General features: G+C 43.9%; 1 protein-coding gene and 1 long non-coding RNA gene across 10 annotated transcripts in view; one reads left to right on the top strand and one right to left on the bottom strand.

Annotated features, from left to right (window-relative positions):
• Nucleotides 1-14,782, top strand: part of CTNNA2 (catenin alpha 2) — a 750,149-nt gene that overhangs the window by 652,825 nt on the left and 82,542 nt on the right. The window lies entirely within an intron of this gene.
• LOC120405929 overlaps nt 1-14,782 on the bottom strand; it is a 95,048-nt gene that overhangs the window by 23,081 nt on the left and 57,185 nt on the right. The window lies entirely within an intron of this gene.

Below are 14,782 nucleotides of genomic sequence, written 5' to 3'. Positions count from 1 at the left end.
TCATAGAATCATAGAATTCAAGATCAGAAGGGACCATTATGATCATCTAGTCTGACTCTCTCAAGCATGCAGGCCACATAAGCCGATCCACCCACTCCTTAGCAAGTGACCCCTGCCCCATGCGAGGGAAGGAAAAAAAAACCTCCAGGGCCCCCAATCTTCTTCCCTCCCGAAAATTCCCCCCCCCAAATATGGCGGCGCCCGCATGAACGCAGCATGCTGGCAAGACTCTCAAGCAACCAAACTAACATCAAACCAGGCATCATAATTGACCTATTGACTAAGCCCTGATCTATCATATCATCCCCTCCATATATCTATCTAGCTTAATCTTAAAGTTTTAAGGTCCTCGTCCCCCCCCCCCTCTTCCTCGGTAGTCCTCTGTAGCCTTGCACTCCTGGTCTGTAAACCCTTTCTCATTCTTTTCTTTCTTTTTCCTTTGACTGACCTGATCGTCCGTCCTCTTATCCGTCATTCATTAGCACTCAATTCTGATATCTTCCTTGAATTTATCCCCTCCTTATTATTTATATATATTTAATATCTCCTCTCATCATATCTCTCATCTTTCTTCTGAAACTTTTTCAACAGTCTCCTCCTCCTCTCTCCCTCAATTCTCCTCTCTTCTTCATTTCCTCGGATCATCTTCTTTGCTCCTTCTGTTCTTCTTGTAGTTTGTCTTCATTGAATTTAAACCAAACTGCACACAATACCTAAAACAACACTCTCAATGAGCCTTATGAGCTAGGCACTATACCTACTTACTAGCACTCTATACCCTCCTCTACCTAAACCCAATCGCGATTTTCTACCAGAACCACATCATTTTTTTATCTTAATCACATGCACATCAACCTCTCTCTTGTCGATCAACTCTCCTCCTCTCCCCCTCCCCTCCTCCTCCCTTCCAACCCCAAAACTTTGTTAGCCAGCTTTAATTGCTAAATGCATACATCCACACTTCTCACTATTGAATTTCTTCTTCACTTTGACTCTACATCCATTTACTACCCCAATCCAACCTCCATCTCCATATCCCTCCCTGATCCTCTTCGATCCTCTTCCCTACCCCCATCCCCCCATCTTGGTGTCTTTATCAGCCCACTCCTACTCTCCAGTCCCCCCAGGTCAGCAAAATATATGAATAAAATCGATAAAAAACCCCCTCCACCCGAACTCCATCCCTAACCCCCCCCCCCCGAAGTTCCCCTTCAATACCTCCCTCTCTACAGCTCTCCTTCCAACCAGCTCCCTATCCTTATCCTTTTTTCTTTCTTTTTTCTTTTATCTTTTCATTTATTCAATTCAATCATATTCAAACATATTCCTGATGCATAATCCTCCAGATATGAATCCCAGACGCTTAAAATTCAAAAAAATCTCTTTTCAAAAAAAACTGTCTGTTGGTTCTGGCTTTGTTTCTTTCTTTGGTGCATCCCATCATCTCTCCCAGCCATTCTCTCATTTCTTTCCCATCCCATTTTTCATTCCATTTTTTCCATTTTTTCCATCCTGCTGTTAAGGTGCCAATGCTTGAGATGATGGGGCGTCCAGGATTTCCAGGTTTATGGATCTTGGGTAGCAAATAGAATACACCTGGTCGGGGTTCTAGGCATGTCTCTGTACAGATCTGTTCCTGTGCTTTCTCAGGGAGTTTTTTGAGCAGATGGTGTAGTTTCTTTTGGTAATCATCAGTGGGATCAGAGGGTAATGGCTTGTAGAATGTGGAGTTAGAGAGCTGCCTGGCAGCCTCTTGTTCATATTCCGACCTATTCATGATGACGACAGCACCTCCTTTGTCAGCCTGTTTGATTATGATGTCAGAGTTGTTCTTGAGGCTGTTGATGGCATTGTGTTCAGCACGGCTTAGGTTATGGGGCAAGTGATGTTGCTTTTCCACTATTTCAGCCCGTGCACGGTGATGGAAGCAATCTATGTAGAAGTCCAGTCTGTTGTTTCGACCCTCAGGAGGAGTCCATGCAGAATCCTTTTTATTATAGCGTTGGTAGGTAGGATTCTGTGGGTTCTGAAGGATTCTGAACTACATACTAACCCACCTCCCCTAGAGGAATAAAGAGTATAGCGCTGCTGCTGCAGCGCTGGGGCGCCAGTGTAAACAGGGAATAATCTTAGTACGCTGTGACTGACCTCCGGAAGCTTCCCATAATCCTTTTAAGTGAAGGTCCCGCCCTTTGTTTTGTTGTGATGCCTCTCTTTGTTTTGTTGTGAACTCCGGGCTCCCGGAGCTGCTTATCAAAAAAACAAACACAGCTACTGTTTGCTGTGAATGAGCAGAGACAGGGGCGCTCCTTTTGGAACACCCACAGCTAGTGTTTGCTTGAAGAGAGGGGGAGGGAAGGGGCTTGAGGAGAGAAGCAGCATGGTGGGCAGGAGGGGGGAGCATTTCGGCAGCGGCTGCTTATCTGGTCTGTGCGGAAAAAAACAGCTGCTGTTTGCTTTCAGTGAGTGAGAGAGGGGTGGGGAGGGGGTCGGAACTTGCAAGGCAGCTGCTGACACAGTGTCGGCTCCAAAAATCCACTCTTTCTCTCCCCCATGTTCCCTGTCACACTCCACCCCACCCCTTTTGAAAGGCACGTTGCAGCCACTTGAATGCTGGGATAGCTGCCCATAATGCACCGCTCCCAATGCCGCTGCAGATGCTGCAAATGTGACCACGACAGTGCGCTGGTAGCTGTCAGTGTGGACAGACTGCAGCGCTTTCCCTACTCAGCTGTAGAAGACAGGTTTAACTCCCAGCACTGTACAGCTGCAAGTGTAGCCATAGCTGTATCCAAGTCACTGCTTTCACCTGGAAATTGTTTATGGAGAAAGAAATTTCACCAGTGAAAATGCAGTTTTGAAAATACTAAAATGTAAGGATTTTTCAATGTGTTTTGTTTTGGAACCCTCTTGCCTTTCTAGCTTCTAGTCACGACCAGAAGTGCAAGTACCAAAATGTTGCAAGCAAGCGGGACAGATTCTGATCTCATTTATACTGCTTCAAACTTCCCCACCAACTCTGTCAGCCCATATGCAGTCTTCCTTTGGCTCCTTATCAGTTCGCTGGAGGCAGCCTGGCATGGCACTATTGCTTTTCTGTCATCACGGGCCCTTCTGCCTCTCCTCTCTCTTTCTGTTCTCCTTCCTTTGTAGCTAAGCTTGTTTACCTTATTAGTTCCAGCTGTGGGTACTTACTCCATGATTGGCAGCTGTGCTGGGGCGTGGTCATTCTGGTTGCCTGTGGGGTTAGAAGGCTCTCTTTTTCTCTTCTGCCTACAGCCTACATGGGTTTTGTTAACCCCATGATAACCTCTAATTTGACTTCAGACCGAATTGTTCCAGAGTAGTGAGTGGTGAATTGAATAGGATAATGGACTGGCTCAAGATTGTGCAATAACTAAGGGCTAGTCTACACTTACCAGCCGGATCGACGCAGTGAGTTCGACTTCTCGGAGTTCGAACTATCGCGTCTAATCTGGACGTGATAGTTCGAACTCCGGAAGCGCCGCGGTCGACTCCGGTACTCCACCACTGCAAATGGCGGTGGCGGAGTCGACCTTGGAGCCGCAGACTTCGATTCCGCGACGTCTGGACGGGTGAGTAGTTCGAACTAGGGTACTTCGAATTCAGCTACGCTATTCACGTAGCTGAACTTGCGTACCCTAGTTCGACCCCCGCCCTTAGTGTAGACCTGCCCTCAGTGACAAATCTGGGACTACAGATCTCCTGACTCTCAGACCTGTTCTTTAGCTAGTTGGACTTACCCCCTGTGACCCGGGTACAGTCCAGACCAGTGTGGGGCTCTGTCATCCCTGCCCTGCAACCTTGGGTGCCTTCCAATGCTTTGCTGAAGTAGCTCCTACCTGGGATGCTCAAAAAACAGCCTTCCACCATGCAAGCCACACCCTGAGTGTCTGTGTGTATCTGCAGCCTGATAACCACACTTGGGTTACACTCTGGCTCTCATCAGCCTTGGTTATGCCACAGGCTGACCCCAATACACCCCCGGTCCCAAATTCCCCCCAGAAATGTATGTCTTGTACTGCCCAGCCTTCTCCTAGGGCAGGTCTACACTAAGAATGGGGGTCGAACTAGGGTACGCAAATTCAGCTACGTGAATAGCGTAGCTGAATTCGAACTACCCTAGTTCGAACTACGTACCCGTCCAGACGCCGCGGAACCGAACTCCGCGGCTCCAAGGTCGACTCTGCTAACTCCAGCTGCCGAGGTGGAGTACCGGAGTTCGAACTAGCGCTTCCGGAGTTCGAACTATCGCGTCTAGATCAGACGCGATAGTTCGAACTCCGGAAAGTCGAACTCACCGCGTCGACCCGCGCGGTAAGTGTAGACTAGCCCCTAGACAATACAGATATTTTAAGTCTGTTATTCCTTTAAGGAAATAACATGTCAATTTATTATCTAAAATAGTTATTCACACACTTCAGTTTAAACACACTGGATTAGATAAAACAGAAAACCAAGTTTATTAACTGCAGAGAGAGATTGTGAGTACAAGTAATGAGGCATAAAAGTCAGAAATGGTTACAAGAAAAATAAAGATAAAATGGTTACTAATGGTTACTGACTTAACAAACTATATCAGATTCAAGCAAAGTTTCTCACCACATGCTTTCAGCAGCCATACTGACCAAACTCTGTGGGTCACGACCTTTCCCCCAGATTCTCATGACTGCTTCCTTTGTCCATTCAGGAGCAATGAATGCAATGGGCTGGGAGAGAGAGAGAGGTGCCATGGGGTGTTTGTCCCTCCGTTTTATAGTTTCAGTCCCCCTCTTGCAAAACATTTCCAGATGAGCATTAATAGGCAAAGGGCTAGTCTACCCTGGCAATGCTAAAGCGCTGCCGTGGCAGCGCTTTAACATGTCTTGTGTAGTCACAGCAGAGCGCTTCTCCACAAGAGGCGTAGCTACCAGTGCTGGCGCTTTAAAGTGCTGAAACTTGCTGCGCTCGGGGGGGGTGTTTTTTCCACACCCCTGGGCAAGAAAGTTGCAGCGCTGTAAATTGCCAGTGTAGGCAAGTCCAAAGAGTGTATGTGGAAGGATGTTCCCTGCTGGCTTTTCTCACTTGTTTGAGCTTCCTTTGTTTCCTTCCCTGCTTGATGGCTCTGTTCACTGCTTAAGTGCAAATAAAGTAGAACACACATTCCTTTTCTTAGGACAGACCTGTTTGCCAGCTTCCGTTTGGGCTGGACTGTGGGGTGTGGAACTTGTGTTAATAGCACCATAGAGAGGAATCTTATAACTTCACATACACTGTTGCCACACACATTTTACCAGGACAATACTGACCAGCAAATTATGAGTTTTTAAATGACACTTTACCAGGCATACTTTGTACAAAGAGAATTACAATAGTGTGCATGGTGTGAATACACGGATGTATTCTGTCACACCCAATCCATTATCTAAATTAAACTTCTATACTCCAGACCTATTCATGATTGTTCAATCACTAATTTTCAGCCAGTGGAATATGCTATAAATCTCCTTATGTTACAAAAAAAAGATTCTGGATGAAGATTCCATTGCACAGAAAAATCATTGTAGTGTTCAGATGTTACTATACCTATGACAATAAATTTACCTGTCTAGCACTGTTAATTAGACTGCAAGCTCTTTAGAGTAGTGATTGTCTTTTTTGTTATATTTTGGCATAGTACATAGTGCAGTGGTGCCCAGATGTCTGACCGAGGCCTCTAGGTATTACTGCAAAACAAAAATAATAATAATTAGTAATGTTAAAAAGCAATGTAATTAGGCTGAATTTTTTTTTATGCTCAAAAAAGAAATCTGAGTTGCAAAACCAACACTGAGCTGCCTGGGTGATGATAGCTCACACAGGTAGGAAAAGAGCAGTGCAGGGTCCCAGATGAATAAAAAGAACATTAAATGTGTCTATTTATTTTGTTATTTGGGGACAGTGCTTTCCTATTGTTATTCCAAAACCACATATGCCTAATGAGAGTCTGTTTGGAAACCATTAGTTCAGGCTTTATTGCATCGTTTTAGGCCAGTGAGATTTTTAGATACGAGTTGGGTAGACTGATGCTGAGTGATTCAGCTTTGGACCAGAGCATTAGTTTGTTCATGAATGCAAACTGGTGATTACTTTCCCATTAAAGTCACTGGGACAGATTGATCACTTTGGGTCGTGGCAAACAAACAATATTGACTAGTTTGTCTGCTCCTGTGAACATGAACATGAACACGACTGCTAATTTGAACCTTAAATACTAGCTCTTCCTCCTTGGTCCTGACGCCCTTTGAGTTCTTAGCAGCAATTTTAACGCCTACTCCAACCATATTTTAGCTAATGTTGTACATGTCAAAACCGCAGTCCTGCAATAAGCTGCAAGATGGTGGACTCCTGTCTTTATCAGGAGTCCTGTTGAAGTGAATTACATTCCTCACACATCAGCCTACCTGCATCTCATCCCAGGACTGAAATCTGAGCTATTTTATTCTTTTCGCACACAGGAGGATCTCTAGAGCCATTTTAATCTGTTACTATCTATAGATTCTCTCCATCTTGTTGATCTCCTCCACATACGGAAGTACCTAGAACTGTAGAGAGCATTCAGTGTGTCTTTTCCCCAGTTCTGCGGGACCAGGTATCAAGAAAGAGAGTCGCCCCCAGGAGCTTCCTAACAGTAGGAATTGGTACAGCTAGTTGAACTGTGTTCTGCGAAGGAGAAACTGCTGCTATATGTAGTCTGTGATACTCTGGTTTTTAGCACTTATTTGTGTATGGACAAGAATAGGTCCCATATTGAGCCCATGGAAATCTGTTCATAATACAGAATATGAGGGATTAAAAAAGAATGGGTCGGCGGTTCAGACGTTAGTCTGGGACTTGAAAGACCTGCTCCTCTGCAGGCTCCCTTTGTAACTTTAGGCAAATCTCTTACTCTTTCTGTGCAGTTTTCTTACTCTTACCTTCCTACTTCATGGGGTATTGTGAGGATTAGTACTTCCACAGATGAAGTGTTTGGACCCTAAACTAAAGGGGGCCAGATACATACCTAGGGGCATGTCTACACTGCCCTGCAGTTCGGACTTTGGGAGTGGGGGGTGGTGAATAACAGTGTACACCAAAGGGCTGCGCTGAACCTCCCCCATGTGGACACTGGAGACACAAACTTAGAGATTTCTAGTTCACACTAATGTGGTCCTCCTCAAACAGAAGTCCATTAGTACTAACTAGGAACCTTTCATTTTGCACCCGCAGCATCCACATGAGGAAGTTACAGTGCAGCACTTTGGTGCACACTACTGTTCACACCTGAGTAGTAACTGTGGGGCAAGGTAGACATGCCCAGAGATAGATGAGTGTTTTCACTTCTGGACACAGAAAATGGGAACTAAAGTATTTTAACATTCTTCTCAGAGTGGTAGCCATGTTAGTCTGTGTTAGCAAAAAGAACGAGGAGTCCTTGTGGCACCTTAGAGACTAACTAATTTATTGGGGCATAAGCTTTCATGGGCTAAAACCCACTTCATTGGATGCATGCAGTGGAAAATACAGTAGGAAGATAGATATATATACAGAGAAAATGAAAAAAATGGGTGCTGCCATGCCAACTGTAGCAAGTGTAATCAATTAAGGTGGGGTATTATCAGCAGGAGAAAGAAAAAACTTTTGTAGTGATAATCAGGATGGCCCATTTTCAACAGTTTACAAGAAGGTGTGAGTAACAGGAGGGGAAAAATAGCATGGGGCTTGAATAAAGACCGGGAGTGGATGGATCATTACACAAAGTAAAACTATCTCCCTATGCTATTTTCCCCCCTACTTATGCTTTTGCTCAGATACATTTGTTAGTTTAGGTGGCACAAGTACTCCTGTTCTTTTAACATTCTTCCGTTGCTCACTGAAAGGAAATAGCTCACTGCCAATTTTCTTTTCCACAATCCTTAACAGAACCAATGTCAATTATGTAGAGAGAGAGAGAGAGAGAGGTAAGGCAGCCTCAAACAGTAGTTGCAAAATCACCATTTAAACATGTATTTTTCTATTATCTTTGAACTGTTGCATAGTCACTGAGAGTTCACATCTGAGTCCTTCTGCAGTGTGCTGCTTTCACCCAATCCGTGCTGTTAGGGGGGCGGGAGAGGGGGAGGGAAAGACTATGCAAATTACCAAACAATACCCTGTAGTATTTATATTTTTATCCATGCTTTGTTGTAATATATAGTGGAACCTTCATCTGAATTTTCGCTCTGAGCAATTAATTTGTGTTTCTTTGGACTACTTCCAGTAAATCCAGAGCAGCCCTGCTAAATCTTTGAATTTAAGATTAATACAGAGGAAAATACATTTTGATCATCACGATTACTTGTAATAAAATCCCCAAGGGTTCAGTTCAAACTGTGGAAAGTGGAAAGGGTGCAGTTCAGAAACACAGAAGGAAAATACCTGGGCCTGATTCTCATTAACATTCCAGGAGTGCAAAGGGACCTGAAAGATTGTGTAAATGTGAAAGGTCCTTATTATATTTACTATGTCCTAGAACTGCAGTGTAATCCTGTGTACAGTAATAAAGATAAACATAAATTTCAATAAATATTTTATTTTATTTAAAAAATAAAATACTGTTTTCCAATTGTGCCATATTTTAACTTAGTGCAGGAATATTCCAGTGACTAAATCACAGAAAAAAAGTATTTTTCCCCCCAGGACTGATCCTGCATGTCTTTTAACTGAAGACAATGGAGTGACTTACATGATTAAAGGTCTGTATGTAAGAATTTAAAGGATTGGGCCTACAGGGCTTAGTCCAGTCAGTGGGGAAGGGAGGTAAAGGTGCTTCTTACACCATCTGTTCATTTCTGCTGATGCTGGGGCTGACCTAGTGACAAGTAGCATGGTGGTAAGGACTGCTGGAGGGAGTCTTTCAGGCGAAGGAGGGACTTGGTAGAGCTGGCTAAACCGGTTTGATGACTGCTGACAACTAAGGTCCCTTTGAATCATTCTGATGGTCCAAAAGGAGACCAGTGGTGCTGAGGTTCTGGACCTTAATGGTTATTTAAGCAGCTGATTAATATTAGTTTAGCTCCACATATATATCAAAAGATGTTTCACAGTTTGCTGATTTGTTTAGTTATCTATTAATTTATTTAAGTACGCTAGAGCCTTCACAACAACTTAATTAAAAAATGAGAACATGTTTTAGGCAGTTAGTGAACTCCATGTGTTCTCTAAACTTAGTAGAATGCCCAGACATTTAAAAAAAATGACAACATCAACAGTCCTGCTGCTTTCCAAGCCCACCAAGCCATCTCCTCCCCAGTTGCCCAAAGGGGAAGATGGTATCTGCAGTATGGTTTAGAAGTCATCAAATCTGGTATCGGGCAGACTATGGGAGAAAGTCGATTGCAAAGCCAAGAGCCTCTCATATAGAACATCTCACCAGCAGTCCCCTCTCATCTCTACACAGTCTGAAGATTTTGCAATCAGTGCCAAATTCCAGGGGTGAAATCTAGATCCCATTGTAGTCAATGGGAGTTTTGCCATTGACTTCACTGGGGCTAGGATTATATTCCAGATCACAGAATCATAGAATATTAGGGTTGGAAGAGACCTCAGGAAGTCATCTAATCCAATCTCCTGCTCAAGGCGAGACCAACACCAATTAAATCATCCCAGCCAAGGCTTTGTCAAGCCGGTTCTTAAAAACCTCTAAGGATGGAGATTCCACCACCTCCCTAGGTAACCCATTCCAGGGCTTTACCACCCTCCTACTGAAATAGTGTTTCCTAATATCCAACCTAGACCTCCCCCACTGCAACTTGAGACCACTGCTTCTTGTTCTGTCCTCACTTTTCTGGTACTTCCCAGTCTATAGACTGTTTGGCATTGTACTCTGTTATTTCATATCCTTAGAACATAATATTAATTGCAGAAGGTTGTACCTTCCAACTTGGGCCCTGCAGGTAAGGAACTTTGGGCAGGTCAGCACGCTACCCAAATATCTTGGTATTATTCAATATGCATGTTTAAAATGGCACTGCTGTGTACTGCAGAGTCTCGACAAGGTGCCATGATTGTGTCCAGGTGCTCAACCCATTTCATTGTAATTTCAAAGTAATCAAGATCCAAGGCTGTTGATATGCATGTGCACTATTAAGAGAATTTCCATTAATTGTAAATAACTTATCATCCAATGAGGGTTCTTCACAATACGTATCGTCATTATGAAATGTGAACATCAAAAACAAGGTTTCCCTGTACCTCTTGTTGGGATTTTGTGGTTTCCAATGAGTCAGATGCTGGGCAGGAATCAAGGGACTTATGTGATTCAATGTGATGTGATTCGATTCAATTGAGTTCAACAAGGCTTTATTCAATATGTACAAGGGAGAGCCCCGGTACAAAAATCAGGCAGAGTCCCTCCAGCAAGGAGCCCCTCCCCTTGCTATTTTATAGCACATGGCACTTACATAACAAGTTACATAAGATGAACCTCTAACCAATAAGAGTTAACCTTCCCATATATGGATTTATTTATCACATGGTCATAGTTCTCCATTCCACATGCTGAGCTCCCCCTACTCCCCCAGACCATCTCTAGAATGTTCCTAGGCTGGTGAGCCACAGCATGCTTCCCTATGCATAAGCACCCTGCAAACCACATTTTATCCAAAATGAACATAAGCATACCCTTCACTCTGAAGAACTCTCTTCTCTTATTTTAATAATATGATCCAAGTTAATCATAGTCAATAAACATGAGAGAAAATTTGCACGATTGAGGGGTTGAGTGAGCTAAAATGTGTTCTTGAAGCCACACTTAACAGCATTAAAAATGTATTTTTTTTCACAAGTCCTGTCAAATAATGTGATGTCTGTCTCATGTTGTGCTTTACAGGCACAATTTCCCTCGTGATGAGCTGGTCTTAAATTCTAATTTGTACTGAAGTGTATCCTCTGGTGTAAGATTTGTTTGCTGCTGTGCACACTATTTGAGTCCGTTGGACAGATCCTTAACTGCTTTAAATTGGTTTCACTTGATTGTAATCAATGGATGTGGCACAATATTTGTACAAGACTTAAAGCAACTCATGGAAAAGACAGAGAATATAGTTGATATACATCAACAAATTTGCATTTTGGCTATAGATGTATATAGATAGGTATCATGCATATTACAATACATATTGACTATGGCCATTGATTACTCTTGGATTCCTTATAGTACGTATTGATCTTTATACCAGACACTACATTCTGTTCCCCATATTATGTATGTTGGATTTTACAAAAAAGAATAAACAATTGTCTCAGGATGACTCAATACAGACCCTTACAAAGTAGTTCCCAAATATTATCCTCACCAGATAGAACCAAGAGAGCGATTAATACAGAGAAAGAAGAAGCAAATTTTATTTCAGTGTCAATGCAATGAAAAGAGTCTGTTCCCAGTAGAATTGGAGAGATCATGCCAGCTTGATAGTTTTATTGCCATTTCAAGAGACCTATTATGGTCCTATTAAAGTGACTTTCAATTCCATATCGCTCATACCTGAGAGAAAGTAAGATATAATATAGTACATTTTGGGCCTCAGGACAATTCTTTCATCTTGATCATCGTAAAAAGAAAAGAAAATCTTAAAGATGACTTATTTTATAATATGAGGACCCTGGTTTGTGCTGAATGTAACATTGTTTGGTATTTAAGTCTGTAATCCTTTTATACATTTTGTCGACTCACCTAACTTTCCACATATGCTACTGCATTCCAATTACTATCTGGTATAGTTTTTATTTCTGATGAAGATTAAAGGGTACTGCTAGATGTATGCAAAAAATGTGACAACAGAAAACAACAAATTTAGTTGGAGTATGTCAGCTTAGGAGAACATTTCTGATGTGAGTGCTGTAAGGGTGTTAATAAACAGACTAACTCATTTGTCTCACCATGGAATGAAAATAAGAATCACCATGTTATAATAAAATCTTGCCTGGGAAGTGCCTAGAAGACTTTTTGAAGCCTAGGGTGGTTTCCTTCCATGGATTTTGACATAGTGATACATGCAAACCACATTCTAAATAACTGTGAAATGAAATGGGTTCTGTGGAGGACAGATAGATCAAGGCTAAATATGGTGATGTGCACTGGAGACAGGAACAGATTAATACCACAAGGGGAGACTAAAGGAAAATTGGAAAGAGTAGGGTATTTGAACTAATTCATTAATCATTTCCAACTGATAGTTCTGCCTTCAGGCACAATGAATAATACCAAGACAGCATCTTTAAAAATGTATGTGTGTTTTGATGTAGCCTAGAATTCAGAGCCGTACTTCCTGGTGAAATTAAAAAAAAAGTCCTGTACTGTTCTTAAAAAAAAAATTAATCATATTTCTAAACACCACATGTGCAACATTGTTTAGTTTTCTATACTCTGGCATGAATTGCTATTTTAACAAGTTAGACCAAACTCCCCTCTGTGACACAAAGCCTTTGAAAATGGATTTTTTGCATGGATGTTCTGTAGCAGTTAGGAGACTTGATTCCCCCATTCACATCCAGGCTATAGAGCTCCAGCACTTTTAGTCATTAAGGGCAGGGCCGCCCAGAGGATTCAGGGGGTCTGGGGCAAAGCAATTTCAGGGGCCCCTTCCATAAAAAAAAGTTGCAATACTATATTCTCATGGGGGCCCCTATGGGGCCCAGGGCAAATTGCCCCACTTGCCCCTCCCCCTCCCGGGGAAGCCCTGGGAAAAATAAACATTTAAAAACCATCGCATCTCGGCACAAACCCAGTTTTGAGAAAACTTCTTTTCAAGTCACCTTTACAAGGTATCACTGGTTCTCTGCATCAGCGAGTGCTAAAAGGCACTAAAGCTCATTAAAAGGGTTGGTCACATATTGTCCATCAAAACTTTTTTTTGGATCGAAAACTAGGGGTTTTTAAAAAGAAGAAAAAAATCACAGACAGTGTCTTTTTTCCTTCAAAATTTGTTGTGTTTTTTTTAATTGAAAAGCTGAAATTAGTCTGCCAAAACCTGAACATGGTTTGGGTTTCAGAAGTGTGTGGCCAAATATTTGCTGCTTGCTATTTGTTTGTTTAAAGAAACAATAAAAAAAATTCTGCTTAAAAAAAAAAATCCAAAACTTTTGAACCACCTCAGCTTGTGACCAAACGCCTGAGCCCAACTAGTCAGAGATTTTTCCAGGTTTCTGATATTCTGCTGACTTGCTTGACTCACATCTATCTCCACAACTTTGGGTTCATTTAGCTTAGAACATAAGAACATAAGAATGGTCGTACCGGGTCAGACCAAAGGTCCATCTAGCCCAGTATCTGTCTACTGACAGTGACCAATGCCAAGTGCCCCAGAGGGAGTGAACCTAACAGGTAATGATCAAGTGATCTCTCTCCTGCCATCCATCTCCACCCTCTGACAAACAGAGGCTAGGGACACCATTTCTTACCCATCCTGGCTAATAGCCATTAATGGACTTAAACTCTATGAATGTATCTGTTTCCTAGAGACTGGCTCCACGGGGCCCCTCACAAACTAGAGACGGTTACTGTGGGTTTGTCTTTAGTATAGCTTATGTACATACTCCACAAACTGAGCATTTGATCTTGGATGAGCCTGTGTTGTGAAAACTGAAATGCTCAAAATAGCACATGCATGTGAATGGACACAGGGTGCTAACATTAAATTAACCCAGGGGTTCTCAAACGGGGGTTGGGACCCCTCGGGGGGTCACAAGGTTATTACTGGGGGTCGCAGCTGTCAGCCTCCACCTCAAACCATGCTTTGCCTCCAGCATTTATAATAGTGTTCAATATATAAAAAAGTGTTTTTAATTTATAAGGGGGGGTCACACTCAGAGATCACCAGTACAAAAGTTTGAGAACCACTGACTTAACCCCTCTGGAGCCTCGGGGAATGCAGGGAACGGGGGATCTCCCTTGGTAGGGTTGGGAAGAAGGTAGGTGGTGTAGGATATTGCTCTTCTCCTGTGATCCCTCCCCCCCTGGAAAAGATAACAGCTTGGCTTTTTGTGTTAAATGGCTGTCTGCAAGCCTCAAACTGCTGAATGAGCTTAAGGGTAGGGAAGGCTGTGCCTCCCAAACAGCCTGGCCCTGCCCCCTATCTGACCCCCACCCACTTCCTACCCCCCGACTCCACCCCTGAGAATCCCCGACCCATCCTGCTCCTTGTCCCCTCGCTGCCCCCCCCCCCCGAAACTCCCTTCCCCAACCACCACCCTGGGACCCCACCCCCCCACCAACCCCTCCTGTTCCCTGTCCCCTGACTGCCCCGACCCCCCGCTGAGTCCTGACAGACTCCCAGAATGCCCATGATCCAACCCCCGTTTCCCATCCCCCCAGAACCTCTGCCTCCTCCCTGTGCCCTGACTGTCCCCGGGACTCCCTGCCCTTTATCCAAACCCCAGCCCCAGCCCCCTGCCATTCTGCTTACCCCAGCCTCCCTCTCTCCCGGAGCCTCAGTGCACCACATCCGGGAGTGGCCCTGGACAGCGCTGCAGTGGCATGGCTCCAGTGAGGCCCTGGAGCTCGCAGCTCTGCCCCCTTACCACACGGCTCGGAGTGGAGTGGAGCGGAGCTCAGGCCCTGCTAGGGCCACGCCACTTTAGCTTTGTCCAGGGCCGCTCCTGTATGCGGTGCGCTGAGGATCCGGGGGTTGGGGGAAGCCGGAGGTGGGGCTGGGGCAGGAGCATTCTCTTGGGGGCCCCTGTGGGGATCTGGGGCAAATTGCCTCACTTGCCCCTTCCCACCCCC

Source organism: Mauremys reevesii, linkage group 5, assembly GCF_016161935.1.
Source record: "Mauremys reevesii isolate NIE-2019 linkage group 5, ASM1616193v1, whole genome shotgun sequence".
NCBI classification, from domain to species: Eukaryota; Metazoa; Chordata; order Testudines; family Geoemydidae; genus Mauremys; species Mauremys reevesii.
The sequence above is the reverse complement of the archived record's forward strand: the minus strand, read 5'-3'. Positions and strand labels throughout refer to the sequence as shown.